General features: G+C 50.4%; 7 non-coding genes across 7 annotated transcripts; 4 read left to right on the top strand and 3 right to left on the bottom strand.

Moving 5' to 3' along the window:
* Nucleotides 1-1,779: 1,779 nt before the first annotated feature.
* On the top strand, nucleotides 1,780-1,851 carry TRNAA-AGC (transfer RNA alanine (anticodon AGC)). Its single transcript has one exon. It is a non-coding gene; the product is annotated as a tRNA-Ala (tRNA).
* A 438-nt stretch (nucleotides 1,852-2,289) lies between these two features.
* TRNAA-AGC (transfer RNA alanine (anticodon AGC)) lies at nucleotides 2,290-2,361 on the bottom strand. Its single transcript has one exon. It is a non-coding gene; the product is annotated as a tRNA-Ala (tRNA).
* Nucleotides 2,362-3,877: 1,516 nt separating this feature from the next.
* TRNAA-AGC (transfer RNA alanine (anticodon AGC)) lies at nucleotides 3,878-3,949 on the top strand. Its single transcript has one exon. It is a non-coding gene; the product is annotated as a tRNA-Ala (tRNA).
* Nucleotides 3,950-15,930: 11,981 nt separating this feature from the next.
* On the top strand, nucleotides 15,931-16,003 carry TRNAF-GAA (transfer RNA phenylalanine (anticodon GAA)). Its single transcript has one exon. It is a non-coding gene; the product is annotated as a tRNA-Phe (tRNA).
* Nucleotides 16,004-16,563: 560 nt separating this feature from the next.
* On the bottom strand, nucleotides 16,564-16,636 carry TRNAF-GAA (transfer RNA phenylalanine (anticodon GAA)). Its single transcript has one exon. It is a non-coding gene; the product is annotated as a tRNA-Phe (tRNA).
* A 1,167-nt stretch (nucleotides 16,637-17,803) lies between these two features.
* Nucleotides 17,804-17,877, top strand: TRNAT-AGU (transfer RNA threonine (anticodon AGU)). Its single transcript has one exon. It is a non-coding gene; the product is annotated as a tRNA-Thr (tRNA).
* A 1,289-nt stretch (nucleotides 17,878-19,166) lies between these two features.
* Nucleotides 19,167-19,239, bottom strand: TRNAF-GAA (transfer RNA phenylalanine (anticodon GAA)). Its single transcript has one exon. It is a non-coding gene; the product is annotated as a tRNA-Phe (tRNA).
* Between the last annotated feature and the right edge of the window lie 1,200 nt (nucleotides 19,240-20,439).

The raw sequence follows: 20,439 nt of genomic DNA, 5'->3' as shown, positions 1-20,439 counted from the left end.
CTAAAACCTCCTTATCTTCTGATATCAATGGGCAATTTTGAGCCCTTCACACTACCCATTCTCCAAGCCTCTCCTCTTCATAGCCTCATGAAAATGCAAAACTGAGGATAATGCTTCCTGACTCAGTTTGGAGCTTTCTGGAACCTCTCTACATTGTTTCTTAGATGTAATAGACTAAAATGAAAGGAAGCGTCATGGTTCCTGCTGGTAATGCTCACCTAGGTCACGAATAATGACGACTGGACTTGGGGTAGAGAAAAAGTCTGCAACGAAGGTCGCACAGACTAAAACAGAGAGTAACAGCAAGGACAGAAAAGGACTTCAGAAGTGGGCAGCATATGTCTTTGCATGGGCTTCTTTTTTTTTTTTTCTTTTTCTCATTTTCATCTTCCTTTCTCCTCAATAATATTGCAAAATGGTAGCTCGGGTGAAAAAGCTGATTAATCCAGTGGCTACTTGTGGCTCATTTCTCTCTTACGCGATCCCAATCACCCTGGGTAGGGCAGTCCACTGTTGTCAAGGAGCAGAAAATAGCAAGAAGAAAGGAGGTGAAGGGAGACAATTCCGTATCACCAGAGTCATGGGAAGACCAAGGAACCGAACTGTCTTGCACAGCCTCCAGCACCACAATAATGTCCGTCGCTAGCACCATCGTAATCAAGAATGCCATAGACCACTGCACCCCTTAACTGATTAACTAGACCCCCCGGGCCAGGCAGAAACCTCAGGGTCAGCTTCTGGACCAGAGTCCGCCTTCTCCCCTGGTGCCAGCCTCCTGAATAAAGGTCATATCTGTTTCCAGTCGCAACTCATCTGTTGAGTACTGGCCTTTCAAGAGACCGGGAGCTGAACTTGGGTTTCAGCAATGCTGTCCCCGAAGCTTCCCTGTACTTTAATCTCTGTGTCCCTCCGACACTGATGCTGAAGGGGGGTTTTGTTTGGGTTTTGTTCTGCTTTGGTATCATTAAGTTTTGAGAAAGGTCAGCCCTGTTTCTTAAATAATGTTGCAGCTTATTTGGCATCTCACATGCCTCTTTAAATCGTATTTAACTTCCCCTGTTACTCATATTACGAGACACAGAGAGAACTGCGATGAACACATCTCATGCTGTAGGGTAGCTGTGCTGGGTGGATGGTGCCCTCCCTCCAAATTCATGGGCTCCTGGAACCTCAGAATGTCACTTGATTTGGAAATAGGGTCTTTGCAGATGTCATCAAGCCCAGATGAGGACCTGAGGGCAGGGCCAATGCAGCTGACGGGTGTCCTTGCGGGGAGAGGGAATTGGGGCAGACACACAGGGAGACGGCTGGTGAACACAGAAGCAGGGTTTGGAGTCGTGCAGCTGCAAACCCAGGAAGCTGGGAGAGGCGGGTGTCCAGCTCTCGCAGAACCTGAGTCTGTCCGGACAGACCTTACAGCGCTCCACCCGACCCGTGTTCTACATCCCGGTCCCATCATCAAGCCCTGCAGCCGGCGGGTTCTAACCTGGCCGGGGGAGTCAGACCTTCCAAGCCGAGAGTTTGGTCTGCTGAGCGGGTCGTTATCCTTCTCATCGACTTTCATCGCAAACCGGAGACTGTGAAAGGCGTCCCCCGGGAATCTCCGTGGCTTCCGCGCGTATTCCTTTGTAACCCCGTTGCACAGCAAAGCAACGTCTCTTCTCTGGGGTGTTTCCCAACAGCAGGGTTGCACCGGGCGGACCCTGACCCTTTCGCTACGATCTCGTGCACCTGGAGATGATCCCCGCAACCAGCAGGGTGGGGCCCACAAGTACCAGAGGGGGTGTAGCTCAGTGGTAGAGCGCGTGCTTAGCATGCACGAGGCCCCGGGTTCAATCCCCGGCACCTCCAGTGGGGGGGCCTCTGGGGGCTTCTCCATTTTTACGGGAACTCGGTGGCTTTGATTCCTTTTGCCCTGGCAGAACCTGGCTGTCTGGGCACAAGCAAGTCGGGAGGAGATCTGAATGCCTCGGGTACTATCGCTGCGGCTTTGGAGGAACCAAGGCCCTCGGAATTGCAATGAATGAGCGCTACGTTTGCAGGAACAGGAAAGACAAAGGGCAATGGAAAGACAAAAAAGACTGAGAAGCCCTCGGACAAAATCCGCCGGACTTACTCCTTTTGGACTTATTCCTTTTTCTCGCGCTATTCTATCAATAGAGAAGAAAACTTGCACTTTCTTTCCCTAGTCTCTGCTCTGCCCTATCCGCCCACACATGCCCGGCATGAAAAGAGAACACCGTCCTGAAGAGTCGAGGCCACGGAACTCGCAGGGAAACCGGGCATGCGTGGAGGTGCCGGGGACCGAACCCGGGGCCTCGTGCATGCTAAGCACGCGCTCTACCACTGAGCTACACCCCCTCGCGCGCACGGCCTGGGGGCCCCACCCTGCTGGCTGCGGCGAGCGTCCTCAGGTGCGGGACTCGGCGGAAGGGCCAGGGTCCGCTCGGCGCGACGCTCTCGCTTCCGCAACGCTCACGCGAAGAGACGGGCGTTCCGAGCTGCAGCCCCGGCGCTCCGTGCTTGCCGCGCGCCGCCTGGCCCCCCTAGGGCGGTCTCAGGACCAAGTGTTCTCCTGGTCCTCCGCGTCCTTCTCCGATCTTCGGCGCGCTTAGAAATCTGTGAGAGGCGGCGCAGGGCGTGCAAAGACCCGCACCTGCACAGGATCAAGAGGAAAGGTGGGGGGCTCTGAGGGAGGAGGGTGGGAGGGAGGGAGGCGGGCACCACCAGCGGTGCCCAGGAAATCCCGGTCCAGGTGCGGAGATGAGGCTGCGGTGAACTACTCCACAGTACGGGTGTGAAATGAGGGGCAAGGAGTGTGTCAGCCCCTCCTCTCCGAAACCGCTGCGCCCCACGTCTTTGGAGAGGGGTGTCCTCACCGCCCCGCGTGCGCTTCTCGGGTCCTGAGAGCCGCACGGGCCGGAGGCGGGGAGGGCATTAGGAAACAAGGTCCTGTGGACAGTGCACCTCTTCCAGAAGAAGTTATTTCCGAGGGGAACTTGAAGGAAGGGAAAGAAACGCATCTGTTCTTTGTAAGCCCATTCCTGGCGCAACACACTAACAATCGGTCCCTTCCAACCGTCATGACGTAGGTGTAGGTGCATCTTTGTTTTGAACTCAAGTTCCTTCCACCGAAGAGGAGACTCAGTGGTCCAACACTTACTAACGCGCAGACCGTTGCGAAGAAAACTTCTCCCTCATCAGAGGACTCAGACGTTCAATTCATGTGTTTATTTCTGTTCGAGGGAGCTCCGCACTCCACCCAGCGCGGGGCTCGAGCTCGCGGCCCTGGGCCGGATGCTGAACCGACTGAGCCACCCAGGCGCCCCTGTCTTTTGGTTAATGTTAATGCTCAGTGTCTCCAAGATTTGTCTAGTGGCTCGTGTGTCCTAAGCTAACCTTCACCTGCCGAGCACTTGCTTACCTTCTGGCAAGGAGAGACGGTCCAGGCTCCTCTTGTGATTTCCCTGCCCCAACCCCGGCCACTGCAAGTTCTTCCTGCAGCCCTGGTTCCTTGTGGGGATCGGTATTAGGAAATTAAGGAGGGGACTAGCTGTCTCACACTGTTTCCACGCTCCTCCAGCAGACAGAGCTGGGACCAGGCTCTTCTCTTAAAACTTTGTGTGGCCCCGGCTTCAGGGTGGGCTGACCAGCATGAGTGGGTCTCGGGCAGGTGCCTTTCTGTCCAGCGTCATTGCCTTCCTCTTCATGCAGCTGGAAAGAGAATGCAATCTAGGGGCTTCCAGAATAAGGGAGCTGTATATAAAGAGTCTTTTTGTTAGCAGCTTCAGGTCCTTGGGACTCCAGGGGACGTAGATGACTGTGATTAAAACGCTTCTGAAAAAAAGAAAAACCAGAAAAAGAGAGCAAGTGTGTCGGGGGTGTAGCTCAGTGGTAGAGCGCGTGCTTAGCATGCACGAGGCCCTGGGTTCGATCCCCAGCACCTCCATTTCCGGAAGGTTTCCTTGGCATCTCCTGGTGCAGACACCTTTTGATCTTTGAGTGAAAAAACTCCAGGTTTCTGTCTGCAGTGCTCCCGTTGTTGGGAGGGACATGCTCTCTCGGTGAACTCCCTAGATAGACATTTTGGAATACAAAGTGGTAGTTGATGCTCATTTGCTCAAAGTCGGTGTTTTTATCTTCCATCCACCCGGAGAAACCACTGCTGTGTTCTATAAAGTCTCACACTCCACAAAAACCGCGCTGTGGGGAAAATGTGCGTTCGGAGAGCCAGAACCTCTCTGACCTGGAAGGGCAGCTCCTGACACAGTCGACCCACACCCACCTCGCCCTCCGGGTGCCCCAAACTAGCATCCGGAACCAGGTCAAGAGGGTCTCTCCTGGAGGTAAGGGAAAGTTTAAAATTAAAGGCCTAGGAAATCTGAAAAAGTCAGCCCGCTCGAGTGCTTCCTGGGAGGACGGTTTCTCCTCTGGAACGGAGAACACAGGATTGCCCTACAATGAGCAGTGGCACTAGCGGGCTGCATAATTTGCTGGTCCTGAGCCCTGCGAACCGAGCAGGTGACCGTCCCCTCGTGACAGGTCTAGAGACAGGTGTGACAGGTCGGGGAAGTCCATCCCAGCCAAAGAAGCAGGCCGCCCTCTGTTCCCTCTCCATCTCCGGGAAGACCGAGAAGTGCTCAAGGATGTGGGTGTGAGCTGAGAAGGCAGACGCTGCTCCCTGCCACATGGCCCTGTTTGGATTCCAAAATTAAAGAAGTGACCAGAGTGCGGGAAAAGTTCCCCATCCCACTGGCCCTGAGCTCAGACTCTGGTGTTGTTGTCAGAGCACCGCCTCTTGGAAAGGCCACAAAAGATGTAGAGCAGGTGTTCTAGGAACTTAGGGGAGCGTCAAAGAACGCAGACGCACCTTGTCCCCCGACGTGGACAATCGCTTTGTGCTTGTGGGACAATCCTACCTTCTTCCCCAGGGAGTTTTAAATCCACAGTCCCCATAACAGTGATAACTTTGATGAGTCCTTGTGAATTTGATCATGCCACCCAGTTCGTCAGGTAAAATAGTTTTGATGGCTGACCTAAACCAGAAGAAAATATTGCACAGGGAGACCTGAGGGCAAAGCAAGAGATCTGAGCGAAGGAGAATGGCTATTCTCGATCACAAAAGAGGTGACTGGTTTGGTTTGTGTTAATTCAGTGTTTGTGGCAATAACACACCCCTTTTAGGAAACCAGACCGCTGCGTTAATCAAGAGGCTCTGTGAAGGTTTTGCTTCAGGAGTTTCGGAACCGTGCATCTCTCCCATCCCATAAATGTGGGCGACATTGGAAGTCATGCCCAATCACCGGTTGTCCCCGGAATTAACTTACAAACTCCAGGGGGTGTGCTCCACCCAAAGTAAATGCTCATTTCCAAGCATTTCCCCGCCTCTGGGTTTCACACAGCAACCAGCCCAGGAAGACACACCTTCCACTCTCCCCTCTCCCCTGGTGATTCCGCCAAACATGTTCCAAGAAGATCACACTCTTTCATTTTTCCTCCAAATATCTTCACTCCTTAATTTAAATTCTGTACATATTGTAAATACATAGTTATTCATAAGAGAGAAACGTTTTTATGTCACACTACAACCTGTAAACAGAGTGGGTTTTTCAATTTGTTAGGAGTGTTAGGAGGAATCCGAAAGAAAATTCTACATCACTCTAGGTTTGTATCTATTGCAGAGTACCGAGAAGATAATTTCCTGAGGGCAGTGATTCCTCAACTTTGGTAAGATCATGTTCTTGAAATCCACACTACACCTGGATTGTGGGAAAGACGGTTTTCTCTTCTAACGGAGATGTCTGTTGGTCAGTTACCACTTGTAGGTTCTTCCGGGAGCATCGTTCCTCAGACCCTCACGTCTTCCCAATATCCCACCCCTGGCTCTCTCCCCCATCCTGTCCTTTCTCTCAGCATTTTCTCCACCTTCATGGTAGAAGTCAGCCTCTGGCTCAGGCTTCTCCACCCCAGACGCTTGAGCATGTACACACACGTAACCATAATCACGGGTGTACCTCAAAACCAACTGGTCTTTCTGACTTTGTAATCTATCCCCCTTTCTTTCTTTCTTTCTTTTTTAAAATATTTATTTATTTATTTGACAGAGAGAGAGAGAGAGAGATCACAAGTAGGCAGAGAGGCAGGCAAAGAGAGAGGGGGAAGCAGGCTCCCTGCCGAGCAGAGAGCCCGATGTGGGGACCGATCCCAAGAACCTGAGATCATGACCCGAGCCGAAGGCAGAGGCTTAACCCACTGAGCCACCCAGGCGCCCCTCTATCCCCCTTTCTGATAAAGAGCTTGGTACCCAAACTGCACAATCCAAATGGGACTATCACACATCCATCAACTGCGCTAGCTGATCAGTTCTGGTTGTGAGTCCATTTAAAATTTTAAAAAATAAAATCTAAAGGTTTTTAAAAAGATTTTATTTATTTCTTGTTTATTTGTCTATTTATTTGAGAGCGAGCACAGGAGTGCGCATATGCACAAGGTGGAGGGGGGAGCCCAGGGAGCGGGAGAGAGAATCTCAAGCAGACTCTGAGCTGAGCGCAGAGCCCAAGCTGGGGCTCGATCTTATGACCCTGAGCTCATGACCTGAGCCAAAACCAGGAATCAGACACCCAACTGAATGAACCACCCAGGCTCCCCTAAAATCTAAAGTTTAATTGGAAAAAATGTTAAAAAGTTGGAGGGCAAGAATTCCAATACGCTACTCAGCAACACACGCTGTTTTTTTGTTTTTTATTTTTAAAGATTTCTTTATCTGTCAGAGAAAGAGAAAGAGCACAACCAGGGAGCAGCAGGCGGAGGGAGAAGCAGGGTCCACGCTGAGCAAGGACCCCGATGCAGGACAGGACGCTGGGATCGTGACCTGAGCCAAAGGTAGACGCTTAACTGACTGAGCCACCCAGGCATTCCTGCAACACATTCTTTAATTCATTTAATTCATTTAATTCATTTCTACCTTGAGGTTTTGTCTGTGTGCGCATGTAGGGTGAGGGTCAGTCAAAAGACACCAGAAAAGAATCTCTATTGCATCTGCGTGCGTGAATGTGCTGTGTGTGTTCTTACGATGACACTGGGCCATCTTGATTTCTCTGGTGACATGGTGAAAATTATTGAACATCTCTGGTCATTTTAACTGAGCCTTTTAATTTTTCCTACTGCCAAACAGCCTTGCAGATGACATACCATCACCGGTAGAGTTTTGCCTTTGTCTGGAATGTCTAAATGTTAAGGGTTCCAGGAAAGAACAACGTTTAACATTCTTAAATGAAGGGTAAGTCCACTACTGAGATTAGAATACTAAAAATGAAAGCAGACAAAAACTAAGGTCATAAAAATTCAGCTATGAAAACCCAATTTCATCAATAATTTCTTTCTTGGTATTCTTTGGTATGGACACATTTTATTTTGCCGTATGTTCATTCACCACTTCTGGGACATCTTTGATGCAACCTTTGGCTAATGTCTTGGCAATCACAGTTTTTAATAAAGTATGATTTTGTAACAGCCTGCATCACTAAATGTTATTATGTAAAATATTGTAAAACAATGTTATTATTAACATTATTATGTAAAATGTAAAAAATATGTAAAATTTTAAAAGTTATGTAAAATAAAATATTATGGGGTGCCTGGGTGGCTCAGTGGGTTAAGACTCTGCCTTCAGCTCAGGTCATGATCTCAGGGTCCTGGGATCGAGCCCCGCATGGCCTCGGGCTCTCTGCTCGGTGGGGAGCCTGCATTCCCCCCCCCCCCCCCCCCCGCCAACTTGAGATCTCTCTATCAAATAAAGAAAATCTTTAAAAATAATAATAATAAATAAAATATTATGTAAATAGTAAACATCTGATCTTGGATTCAATCTTCCTTTCAAAATATTCCATTAGTTTTGAATATATTTCATGTTTTGGTGTTAATGTAACTTATTTTAATGACTTTGTTGCTTGATTAGCCAACGCTTTTCTGCAAATACTCCCGAGTGCACTTCACCATCAATGAAGACTGCAAAGCCAAATTTAACCTATGAAAGACGACATTTCCACCTAAAACCAGCAGGACCAATTTTGGTCTTCATTTTTTGCAATCATTTCTATTCTCATCATATTGAGATACTAAAAAAAAAAAAGTCAAAAAGAATCTAGTTTAGTCTTCAATAAACTAGGTTGAAAAATAAATTACATAGGGGTGCCCGGATGTCTCAGTCAGTTAAGCATCTAATTTCCACTCAGGTCATGATCCTGGGGTCCTCGGATCCAGCCCTGAGTTAGGCTCCCTGCTGAGTGGGGAGCCTGCTTCTCCCTCCCTCTCTGGGGTCCCCCTGCTAGTGCTCTCTCCCTCCCTCTCTCTCTCAAGCAAAATAAATTAAATCCTTAATAAATACATTCTTTAATAAATAAATGATATAATTTTTTGAATTTTCTTTTTTAAAATCTAAATTCAGGGCACCTGGGTGGCTCAGCAGGTTAAAGCCTCTGTCTTCAGCTCTGGTCACGATCCCAGGATCCTGGGATGGAGCCCCACATTGGGCTCTCTACTCAGCAGGGAGCCTGCTCCCTCCTCCACCCCTGCCTGATTGTCTGTCTGGCAAATAAATAAGTAAAATCTTACAAAAAATAAAATCTAAATTCAATTAACATATAATGTATTATCAGTCTCACAAGTAAAGGTCTGTGATTCATCAGTTGCATGTAACACCCGGTGCTCATTACATGAAGTGCCCTCCCTAATGTCCATCACCCAGTTACCCCTTCCCACCACCCACCTCCCCTCCAGCAGCCCTCAGTTTGTTTCCTGAGATTAAAAGTCTCTTACTGTTTGTCTCCCTCTCTGGTTTTGTCTTGTTTTATTTTTTCCTCTCTTCCCCTATGATCCTCTGTTTTGTTTCTTAAATTCCACATATGAGTGAAACCGTACAATAATTGTCTTTCTCCGACTGACTTATTTCGCTCAGCATAACATCCTCTAGTTCCATCTACGTCATTGCAGATGGCAAGATTTCATTTTCTGATGGCTGCATAGTATTCCATCGTATATATATACCACATCTTCTTTATCCATTCATCTGTGGATGGACATCTAGCTTCTTTCCATAGTTTGGCTATTGTGGACATTGCTGCTATAAACATTCAGGTGCATGTGCCCCTTGGGGTCACTACATTTGTATCTTTAGGGTAAATACCCAGTAGTGCAATTGCTGGGTCGTAGGGTAGCTCTGTTTTCAACTTTTTGAGGAACCTCCATGCTGTTTTCCAGAGTGGCTGCACCAGCTTGCATTCCCACCAACAGTGTAGGAGGGTTCCCCTCTCTCCGCATCCTCGCCAGTATCTGTCATTTCCTGACTTGTTAATTTTAGCCATTCTGACTGGCGTGAGGTGGGATCTCATTTTGGTTTTGATTTGTATTTCTCTGATGATGAGTTATGTTGAGTACTTCTTCATGTCTCTGTTGGCCATCTGGATGTCTTCTTTGCAGAAATGTCTGTTCATGTCCTCTGCCCATTTTTTTTTTTAAGATTTATTTATTTGGCAGAGAGAGAGAGACCACAAGCAGGCAGAGCAGCAGGCAGAGAGAAGAGGAAGAAGCAGGCTCCCTGCTGAGCAGAGAGCCTGATGTGGGGCTCGATCCCAGGACCCTGGGATCATGACCTGGGCTGAAGGCAGAGGCTTAACCCACTGAGCCACCCAGGCGCCCCTCTGCCCATTTCTTGATTGGATTATTTGTTCATTGGGTGTTGAGTTTGGTAAGTTCTTTACAGATTTTGGGTACTCGGGCTTTATCTGAGATGTCATTGGCAATTATCTTCTCCCATTCTGTAGGTTCTCTTTTGGTTTTGTTGACTGTTTCCTTTGCTGTGCAAAAGCTTTTTATCTTGATGAAGTCCCAAAAGTTCATTTTTGCTTTTGTTTCCCTTGCTTTTAGAGACATGTCTTGCAAGAGGTTGCTACAGCTGATGTGGACGAGGTTGCTGCCTGTGTTCTCTAGGATTTGGATGGATTCCTGTCTCACATTGAGGTCTTTCATCCAGTTTGAGTTTATCCTTGTGTATGGACTCAGTGAATGGTCCAGTTTCATTTTTCTGCATGTGGCTGTGCAATGTTCCCAGCACCATTTATTGAAGAGACTGTCTTTTTTCCATTGGTTAGTCTTTGCTGCTTTGATAAATGACAGAGTTCTAAAATTCTAATTTAGCTACCAATGTTAAACTGTAAATTTGTAAAATGGACTTAATTAAAAGCATTTAAATATAACAAGATACAAAACGACATGGGACACTGGGTGGCTCAGTCATTAAGCGACTGCCTTTGCTTAGGTCATGATCCCGGAACCCCACGTCAGGCTCCCTGCTTGCGGGAAGCCTGCTCCTCCCCCTCCCACTCCCCCTGCTGTGCTCCCTCTCTCGCTGTGTCTCTCTCTGTGAAATAAACAAAGTCTTTTTTTTTTTAAAAGATACAAAAAGCACACTTGTAACTTCTTAGGTCTTCATACGCTTTTGGGTTAGTTGACAAATTAACCCTAAAATATCACCTGCCATAACATGGTCCCATTAGATAAGACAAGGGAAGGGAAGGAAACCAAAATTTGCCACCCAAAATATACCACTCTGACATAAAAATTACTTTGAATAGAAAGCAGTTAAGAAGCAGCAAACACAAGAAAAGCTCTGTCTAGCCCCCATTTCTGACTCAAGTCAGGACATAAATTCTCCTTTTACAGGAGACTGAGACTTATCAGCCCAGAGAGGCACCAGAGGAATCTGCAAACAAACCTTCCTCTATTACTTTCCTCCCGTGGATCTACCTTCCCAGTTCTCTACCCTTAGAGCCTCAAACTGCTTCCCTCTGGCCTGTCATTTCTCTGCAAATTTACTGTTCTTTGTAGGAGATGCTGAGAAGTTCTAAGCCTCCGCTTTCAGTTAGTATCCATCTAGGTTAATCCCGGGTGATACTCACTACACATATTAATAAACTCTGTTTTTCTATTGCCAATCTGCCCTTCTGTTATAGAGTCCCAGCTGCAAACCAAGCTTTGCCTCCCTCTGCCAGCCTGCTGCTCTCCCTGTGCTCTCCTCGCTGAGCAGCCGGACAGCCCGCACTGGAACCACACAAGGCCAGATGCTTCAGCTCCCCTGGTCATGCACCTGGGGCTCAAAGCTAGTAAGAGAGTCTGCATTTGTCAAGCCCTCATCTCATTCCACGGAGACCAGCAGCAAATACCGGAAGTCAGCTGGGACAGTATTTTTCTGAACTCTTGGATCATCAGAGAGCACAGCTCAGTGGTCGGGAGCAGGACATGAAGGGCCCCCAGCCTGGCCCCGCCATCCCTGCCCTTCCCTTCAGTCTCTCAAACCAGCTCAGACAAACCTTTCTCACTTTCCTCTCTCCCTTTCAATTTACTCACTTTCCCCTGCTCGTATCAAAGTTAGATTCATGCCCTCCGTGGATTGCCTCTGCCCCGGACCCATTTCAATGCCATGGGCCCCATATTACTGGCGAGGCCTGTCCTCCAAGGAACATTTGAGTGACGGAAACAAAACAGGGACATCTGGCTTGTGCAGGATCTCCTGAACCCGAGGCCACAGGCATGGCAGCTTTAGATCAAGCCTGAAGACGCTCCTCCACTGGCGATATATGGAGGCGACGAAAGGAAAAGAGCAGGGGGAGGAAGAAACAGGAAGAGTCTCAGTCCATCATCCCTGAAACAGCGTTACTTTTGCAACTGCACCGGCTCAGTGCCACAGCTGCGGGCTGAGATGCAAACCCGCCCGGTGACGGTCCCTCCCCCTTCTCCAGCCCCTGTCCAGTCACCAGACAGAGTGAGTCATTCATGGGCTCTTCCTGAGCAAGGTGACCGGGTGCCCCACAGGAGAGAACTAATCACTCTTTCTATCAACTCGGTGCTTCCCAGGTTGAGAAACGTGGAGGTGGAAGTCAAGGCACCACAACAGGTCTCCCAGCCTTACCCGATGAGGGTAAGGTACTCAGCTTTCGTCATAAAGAACTCTCATCCCTCCGCTCGTCCACACAGCGTGACAGGCCACATCCTCCCCACCAGCTCCTGTGCGGCGTAAGGAATGCAGGGATTTCATGGCTTCAAGTGGTCCCTGGCACCCCCTCGGACACCGGCTCCCTGGCTGTATGAAACTGTGCTGTTACACACCAGCTCCGATCACAGAGAGCACTGGAGGACACACATAAAGGCTTTGGAGTCCAGCGAAGGTTAGCAGGACCACCGACCGGGAGCACGATGTTCCCGAGGCCATCAGCTCCACAGCAGGACTGAGGCCCATTTCCTCCCTCTGATTCCTGCAACCCTGAGTCCTGATGACAGAGTTACAGTGCCATAAACCGGTCCCTGGTTCAGAGCATTTCCCACCTCTCCGATGTCTTACCCTCGCTCCAGGGGAGGCTGTCTGTTCGCTGGTGCCACACCCCATGTTTGAAAGGTTGTTCCCGCGTCCCATCCGGCCAGTTGCTCGCTTCAGAGTGATGGCAACGTGGCAAGACCAGCAAACTCCAGAATATTAGCCCACTGCCACACCTCCTTTGCTGTAAAATGGTTTTATTATCTCAGAAGCAATGCCGTGGAATGCTGTGGAACATGAGACATTCCGTAAACTTGTGGATGGTGGTTTTGAGGGAGCATCGCGAGAGGTAGAGGCAAATCGATACTAGAGTATCTATTTGGGTGAAAATATACACGGTCTGACCCTCTGATATGGTTGTGGCCAAACGTCGTGAACCTGACACAGGGGGTATCACCGGCTCCCCGTGGAATGACAGCTTATGGAGGCTCGGGGTTTGCAACAGTTGTACAGAATGCTGGACAGAATATTGTCGTGGGTTCCAGAAATCTGCCGTCTCGCATCTCACAACAGCATGTACAAGTTTTTAGAGAATGTGTACACGTGTTCAGAATGTGTTTCCCCCACAGCTCTGGTGCTTTCGGACTTGGGACTCAGTCTTCCCAGCCTGAGAATCCGAGGCGAGGTGGCCAGTTCCAATTCTGGACCGTCTTAGAGGGTGGCCGTGTCGAGTTGTTGACTGGACACCTTCCATCTTCAGACGCCAGTTAACTGGAGGGGGTCGCAGACCCGACATCCTGGTGTGGAACGTGGGAGGCCTCTGTATGGAGCCCAAACACGAGCCTTCCTGACTCACCCTCCCCCGTGCACCCTCCTTGTGACCACTGTCGTCCCAGGACATGCTGGGATGCGGAGCCCTGCCGTAGAGACCACCAGCGGACTCTCAGAGAGAACCCTAGACGGCTAGCTTCAACGCCGGGATCGCTGCAGGTTTCCTGAACACCCGAAAGCAGTGCTGTGCGACAGAGAACACGGTGAGGGTTGATGGAGGGAGGAGGAAGGAGATGGGCTGCCCGGGGGATGGGCACTAAGGAGGCACCTGCTGCGCGGGGCACATGGTTTGTATGTGAGACATGGGTCCCTGAACTCTGCTCCGGAAACCAGCACTGCACTGTGTGTACATGAACTAGAATTTAAATAAAATTTGAAGGAAAACCCCAGAGAAACACCCTACGAGGCTGCAGATATAGGCTGAAGAAACGTACCACGTGTAAGGGCCACGGCAATATACACTGTTTCCTCCCACAAAGGCTTCCACTGGGACAGCTGCTTGGATTTCCTATTTCTGCCCAGTGATGAGCGCTGCTCTGCACGGCCGGCATTACCGTGCAGATTAGGCAAGACCACGCCACGCCTGGAAGTCCGGCGCTCACCGTAACTTGGCGACTCGTGCTCAGGCACTCGTGCTCTCCCACAGCCAGCAACAAGCCAGAAACTAGTTTTTAAAGAGCATAATAATTTGCAGAGGACGCCATAGTTTGCCCCTGAATCTCAAGGGTCTGTCCTGTGATTCACTTACAGAAGAATGCTAGAACTCCAAATGCTTCCTGGCCCTGCCGACCAAAGATAAGCCCTGCGTGAGGCCTATGTGGCTCTGCTGCCACGACTGCCAGCGCAAAACACCAGACATTCCACAGCTTAACCAAAGGAAGTCATTTTCTCACAGTTCTGCAGGCTCCAAGTCCAAGATCAGGATGTCAGCAGGTCTGGTTTCTCCAGGAGTCTCTCGAAGCGACCTTGCTGTGCGGTCACATGTCTCTCCTCGGTATGCATGTTGTCTGTGTTCTTGCCTCCCTTCCTACAAGGACGCAGTCCTTGCAGGAGTCACCCTGGATTAGGGCCCACCCATATGACCTCAATCTTACCTTAATCATCTCTTTAAAGGTCCTATCTCTAAATACAGTCCCAGGCTGAGATCCTGTGGGTTGGGACCTCAATGTAAATTTTGGAGAGACAGAATTCAGTCCCAAACAGTGGCCAATTTCTAGCTGCGTAAAGAGAGAACTGTGTTTTACAGCAAAAGCTGTGCCTAAAGCATCAGCGACCCGCCGATTTGTCCCAGTGACGGAACTGGAATTGTCGCTGGGACGGCAGCCAGAACCGAAATCACGGCTTCCTTAAGTTCACAACCGCTCGCTGCCACACTCCCTATTTGTCTTCTGCACAGACCGGCAGGCAAGCTGAGTGGACATGTGGTAAGAACACCTCCCTGTACAGCTTTCATGTCCTTGCTGATGGCACTTGTCTTGAGAATTCTTCCAGAACTGCAATGTCCTTTGTGTCTATTATTTTGCCGCGTAGAGGACTCATGGCTTCCAGCTAGCCTTCCCCACTTCGTATCTCGTGTGCAGGAATCCAGTCCAGGCCTCGCTGAATGAAGAGGAGCCTGGCTCCATGTGAGAAGGGAACTTGGTACACAACGAAAAATGTATATGGTGAATATTTCTGTTCCAGTCTTCCCCAAAGAAAGTCCACTCACCGAGGCAACTGTGTGCTGAAGACAGAATGTATGGAGACTACTGAACATGACTCTGAGACGACATTAATACTGGAACACAGGATGCCACTGTGGTCTCCCGGTCGGAGAGGTGGCTTATACACGTCGTGGGATGGATAGAATCAGGCTTACTTTACTGCACATCTATTTGAATCCCTGAATCTGCCCCATAGGTACTTCCCAGGACCCAGGACGCCCTGCTGGAATAGATACACCCAGCCCCTCCCGCGTCCCATCACCACAACCGGATTCAGGGAGTCGTTTTTACCATAGCACCTATGACAGCCGCTCCCGCACAGCAGAGCATGGCCACCGCAGGGACTTTTCAGGAAGAGGCTGTTCTCACCAACACACGGACTCGGAGAAGATAGTCCACTGGAGCAGGAGTTTCAGCAAACTTTTCCCGTAAATGGCCAAAAAGTAAATATTTTAGAATTTGCAGGTCACATGGCAAAATCAAGGATATAGGTACTTATATAAAACAGAGAAAAAATTTCCACTTCTAAAAATGAAATTAAAGTATAAATAGTTGAGTCCAATTATTATTACTACTAATAACTAGAAGAATGGAAATATCTTTGGGGATAACATTTGCTCAATTGGGGTTCAAAGTTACTGCTCCCCATCATCAAAATTTCTCAGCATTTTTGGAGATAATGAAAGACAAAGGAACAAAAAGAAGAGAAAAATGACGAATCTCAAGAAGTCTTTCCTTTGGTTTCCTTTTTTCTCCGAGCGGTGCGTGGGTCCACTCACAGGATGCGGAGGAGAGAAAGGCTGCGGGGCTGGACCTCACCGCCGCGCCCCCCGCCCCCCTCCTCCACCTGCCCCCGCCCCTGCCGCCGGGACCGCTGCCCTCCCCCGCCCCCCTCCTCCGCCTGCCACCTCCCGGCGCCGGGAACTGGACCAACCTGCGCCCACGGGGCCTCCGAGCCTGTCCGGGTCGGCACAGATACCGCACAGCTGGACAGTCACACTTAACGGCATCCAGAACCCCGAACGAAGGCTGAACCCGGTCCGCGGAGTGCGGGGTGGGGGAGAGGCAGGGAGAGGGTGTGCGTGGGTGGCCGGAATAGCTCAGTTGGGAGAGCGTCAGACTGAAGATCTGAAGGTCCCTGGTTCGATCCCGGGTGCCGGCAGGCGAGCGTTTTGGCCCCTACGGGGTGGTTGCGGCTCCCGGGAGCCCGGGGCCGGTGACAATGTCCATGGACACAGTTAGCTATCCTACAGCGGGGACTGCACGGCCCCTGACCAAGGGGCTGGCGGTGGCGGCGCACTTTTGTTCCTCCCCCGTGTCGTGTAAGCCCCGGGGGGAAGGAAGGCAGCAGACGCTCCGGGCGGACACGCACCGGACCCTGACGAAGTTGGGGACCCGTCGCTGTCGCTGTCGCCGCGGCAAGTGGCGCGCGCGAGGCGGTGCGGAGGGGGCGCCACAGGCCGTGTCCAAGCAGCGCGGGGCTGCAGCCCGCAAGCAGCGGGGCAAAGTGCGCGGGGTGTGAGTGCGGCCCAAGCCGACAACAGTGACTACTCCAAAAATCTGTACAAACTGTGTAAAAACAGAGCATATTGTGAGGGGCGGAATTTATGAAATCCGGACTTCACTGTACATCTATTAAGTCTTGTTGGCACGCAGTCCCTTCGTTTACAGTCCTGGGCCCCCAGGAGCCGCAACCACCCGGCCGGGGCCAAAACGCTCGCCTGCCGGCACCCGGGATCGAACCAGGGACCTTCAGATCTTCAGTCTGACGCTCTCCCAACTGAGCTATTCCGGCCACCCACGCACGCCCTCTCCCTGCCTCTCCCCCACCCCGCACTCCGCGGACGGGGTTCAGCCTTCGTTCGGGGTTCTGGATGCCGTTAAGTGTGACTGTCCAGCTGTGCGGCATCTGTGCCGACCCGGACAGGCTCGGAGGCCCCGTGGGCGCAGGTTGGTCCAGTTCCCGGCGCCAGGGGGTGGCAGGCGGAAGAGGGGGCGGGGGGCGCGGCAGTGAGGTCCAGCCCCGCAGCCTTTCTCTCCTCCGAATCCTGTGAGCGGACCCAGGCACCGCTCGGAGAATAAAGGAAACCAAAGGAAATACTTCTTGAGGTTCGTCCTTTTCCTCTTCTTTTCGTCTCTCATTATCTCCCAAAATGCCGAGAAGCGGAATCCAAGGACGACGCACATTCGCTGAAGGAAAACAATCTACATGAACATGGCCAGGCTGGACACTCGTCACAGCATTCCCAACCCGCAGGGAGCAGCTGCCCCCGGAGTGAGGACAGACAAGTCGGCAGCGCCCGTCGCAGCCGAACTTCACAGGAGAGGAGGCGGCAGGAGGAGGAGACGCGCCCGCCACTTCCCTCCTGCGTGCGGTCTTCATCTGGTAGACGACCCCCCACAACGGCCGAAGATGACGGGGAGGGTCTCCTCTGGGGTTTTCAACAACAGGGGGTAGATGCCCGCTGCCGGGCTCCCGACCACCCTGCCGGGCCGAAAGAAGACCGTGACACTGCCCGCCCGCCCGTCTCCGTTTAGCTCCCGGTGGTCTGGGGTCCTGGGTCCGGGGCAGCTCTGCAGACGCGCCCTTGCAGCCCCGCCGAGCGCTGGTGGCGGCGGCTCGGACCCCGGGAGCATAGGAGGAGCCCCGCGCCACGACGCAGGACGCCGGGAGGCGCAGGACCTGGTCCGCAGGGACGCCGCGGGGCCTGGGGACTCGCCGCCCACCTCTGGTCTCCGTCTGCGCGCGCTTCCCGGAGGCCGCATCGAGAATCCGAGCCAACTGCCACGAGGTTGTGCAGCGCAAGGCGAGAAGACCACTGGGCGGGTGTGCGGGCCACGGTTGCTCCCGTCCGGGTTGCTCTGGGCAGAAGAAAGGCCAAGAAGGGCGGGTCTGCTCAGAAACACAGCTGCGCGGGCAAAATCCTCCTCGGATGCGGGAATTCCAGGGCCCTTCCGAAGCGGCTCCGTGGCTTAGCTGGTTAAAGCGCCTGTCTAGTAAACAGGAGATCCTGGGTTCGAATCCCAGTGGGGCCTGGGCAGCCACGCGTGTGTGCTTGCTAATCAAGAAGCCGTTTTGCCAGTTTTCTTAAACTTGGACTTGCTCTTTCCATTTCGACCATAGGGCTCCCTCCATACACTCCTCAACCCTCACCCCTCCAGCCCCGACTTGCAAAATGGCACTGATTCTGGTACAGCTGCACAAAGCAAAACTGCTGCGAAAGCAAGGAGCAGTAAGGTGACACTAGCATGCTTCCCTGTTTTCTTGATGCGTCTTTTTGTAAATACAAACCACGAGTTCCCTTGGGATTTTCCGGGCAATGTTATCTGGGGTATTCCAACCCCGAGTTCATACAGTTCACAGACGGACTCATTGAAGTTCAGAGGGGAACTGCGGACGTGACTTTAACACGATACTTGCCAGTGCTCAGGAGATCATAACTCAGCTGCGGGTGTGTGCGGAGCCTGGAGTGGCCATGGGGTAGATGTACTGAATCCAAGAGATGTGAATGTTGATGGCCGGTGATCTGCACGGGTTACAGCGGGGGCACGCTGTGCCAAATGAAAATGTAAGGTCCCTCATCCTAAACAGCACAGAAGTCTACGGCCCACTGTCCGCTTGGCCCTGCGCGGGTCTTCGCCACCTGCTGCACCCAGCATCAGACTTGGCCCTCCCTCCGCGGGTGTAAAATCGGGTCTGACCCCGGCCGAGCGCTAACGGAAATCCAGAATCTCTGCCTCGGTGCGCCAAGGCCTCGCTTTGATTCTTGTGCAGTAAGAATCTGGGGTATAATGAGGTCGCTCTTGGGGGCACGTGTAAGCAGGCTTGTGGCTTTCACCATGACATTGACTCTCCCTCTTGGCTGTCCCTATGACCCAGCAAACGAACGAACGAATGAATGAATGAATGTATTTTTAAAGGAGAGGGAAAGTGCCCTTAAAAGTGGTAATAAAATATAAAGTTTTTTCCCCTTTCTTGGTCTCTCTCGACCTGTTAATTTATTTTTCACTTGCTGATTTAATGTCATTCTAATTAAGTGGACTCCACTTGTAAATTATCAGCAGGAATGTTACTGTTCACCTTCACTTCACACATCAAGATTCATGGGGCCTGGGGATCGCTGTTTGCAGAAGGAAAAGCAACGAAAGCCAGACGCGCACACTGCCCTCCTTTCCTTTGTTCAGATGCCTGTTCGGATGTCCCCTTGAACATCAATTACAAAACACAAATTCAAGGTGTAATTATTGTCGAGTTTCAAGATGGCAAAAATAGGTCTCGGGGTGGCAGGCCGGCTGTCTCTGAGGTGGACAAAAGCTACTCCGCCTGCCGAAACCCGGGATCGAACCAGGGACCTTTAGATCTTCAGTCTAACGCTCTCCCAACTGAGCTATTTCGGCTGCCTGGAGGTAGTGTTTTCCGATATTTATTTTTCAATACTTGGGATTGTTTTCGTCTTCCATTTTAGGGGATTCCGGATTCTTCAAATGCTGCTGTTGAAGTGTCCGGCACATTATCCACCCAGAAACTGGGGGCATCTATTATCTTCCACCCATAGTTCCTGGCAGCGGGGGACGGTAGATGGAGGAGTAAGACACAAGAGAGGTAATAGGGTTCCAAAACATAAAGCCTTTCCTCTCTTCCTCATCCTGCCAGTTAACCCAGATACATCTCAGAAAATTAAGGAAACCAAAGAAAAAATTTCGCGGGGTCCCATGCACAGGAGAAAATCTTTGTGATCTTGGGTCAGACAAATACTTTGTAGATATGACAACGAAAGCATAAAATTATATAAATTTAACCTCATCAAAAAATGTTAAATCCTGCTCTGCGCAAAGCATGTTTAAAAGAACAGAAAGGCAAGTCACAGACTGGGAGACAACCTTTGCAAACCATATATCTGATAGAGGATTTACAGCTAGAATATATAAAGGGCTCTTAATAGTCAACAATAAGAAACCCTGATTTAAAATACCCAAATAGCGATGCCTGAGTGGCTCAGTCAGTTAGGCTGCTGCCTTTGGCCCAGGTCATGATCCCAGAGTCCTGCGATCGAGTCCCACATTGGGATTCCTGCTCTTTCTCTGCTTCTTTCTTCTTGGCCCCTGCCTGCTTGTGCTCTCTCTCTCTCTGCAAATAAATGAATAAAGTTTTTTATAATAAAATATCAGAATATTTAAGCAGAGGATGTCAATGAAGATATAAGGATGGCAAAGAAACAAAAGATGCACGACATCAGTCATTAAGGAAATACAAATTAAGCCCATAATGAAGACCTTTGCAGTTATAAGAGTTGTTAAAATTTAAAAACGCTAGCCATACCATATGTTGGTAAGAATGCAAAGGAAATTAAACTCTCATACACCATCAGCAGTAATGAAAAAGAGGACTGCTTTGAAACAGTTTAACAGTTTCTTAAAAAGTTGTAGGTGTACCAACCCCATGATCCAGCCATGCAAATTCTAAGTATGTATCCAATGGAAAAGAAGTAAAACTGTTATGAGCATACAAATTCTTGTATACAAATATTCACATCAGTTTTATTTGTAATCACCAATAACTGGAAACAACCCAAAGGCTTACCATAAATGGGTGAATGG

The sequence above is a fragment of the Lutra lutra genome, chromosome 6 (genome assembly GCF_902655055.1).
Source record: "Lutra lutra chromosome 6, mLutLut1.2, whole genome shotgun sequence".
NCBI lineage: Eukaryota > Metazoa > Chordata > Mammalia > Carnivora > Mustelidae > Lutra > Lutra lutra.
This window is presented reverse-complemented; position numbering and strand designations above follow the sequence as displayed.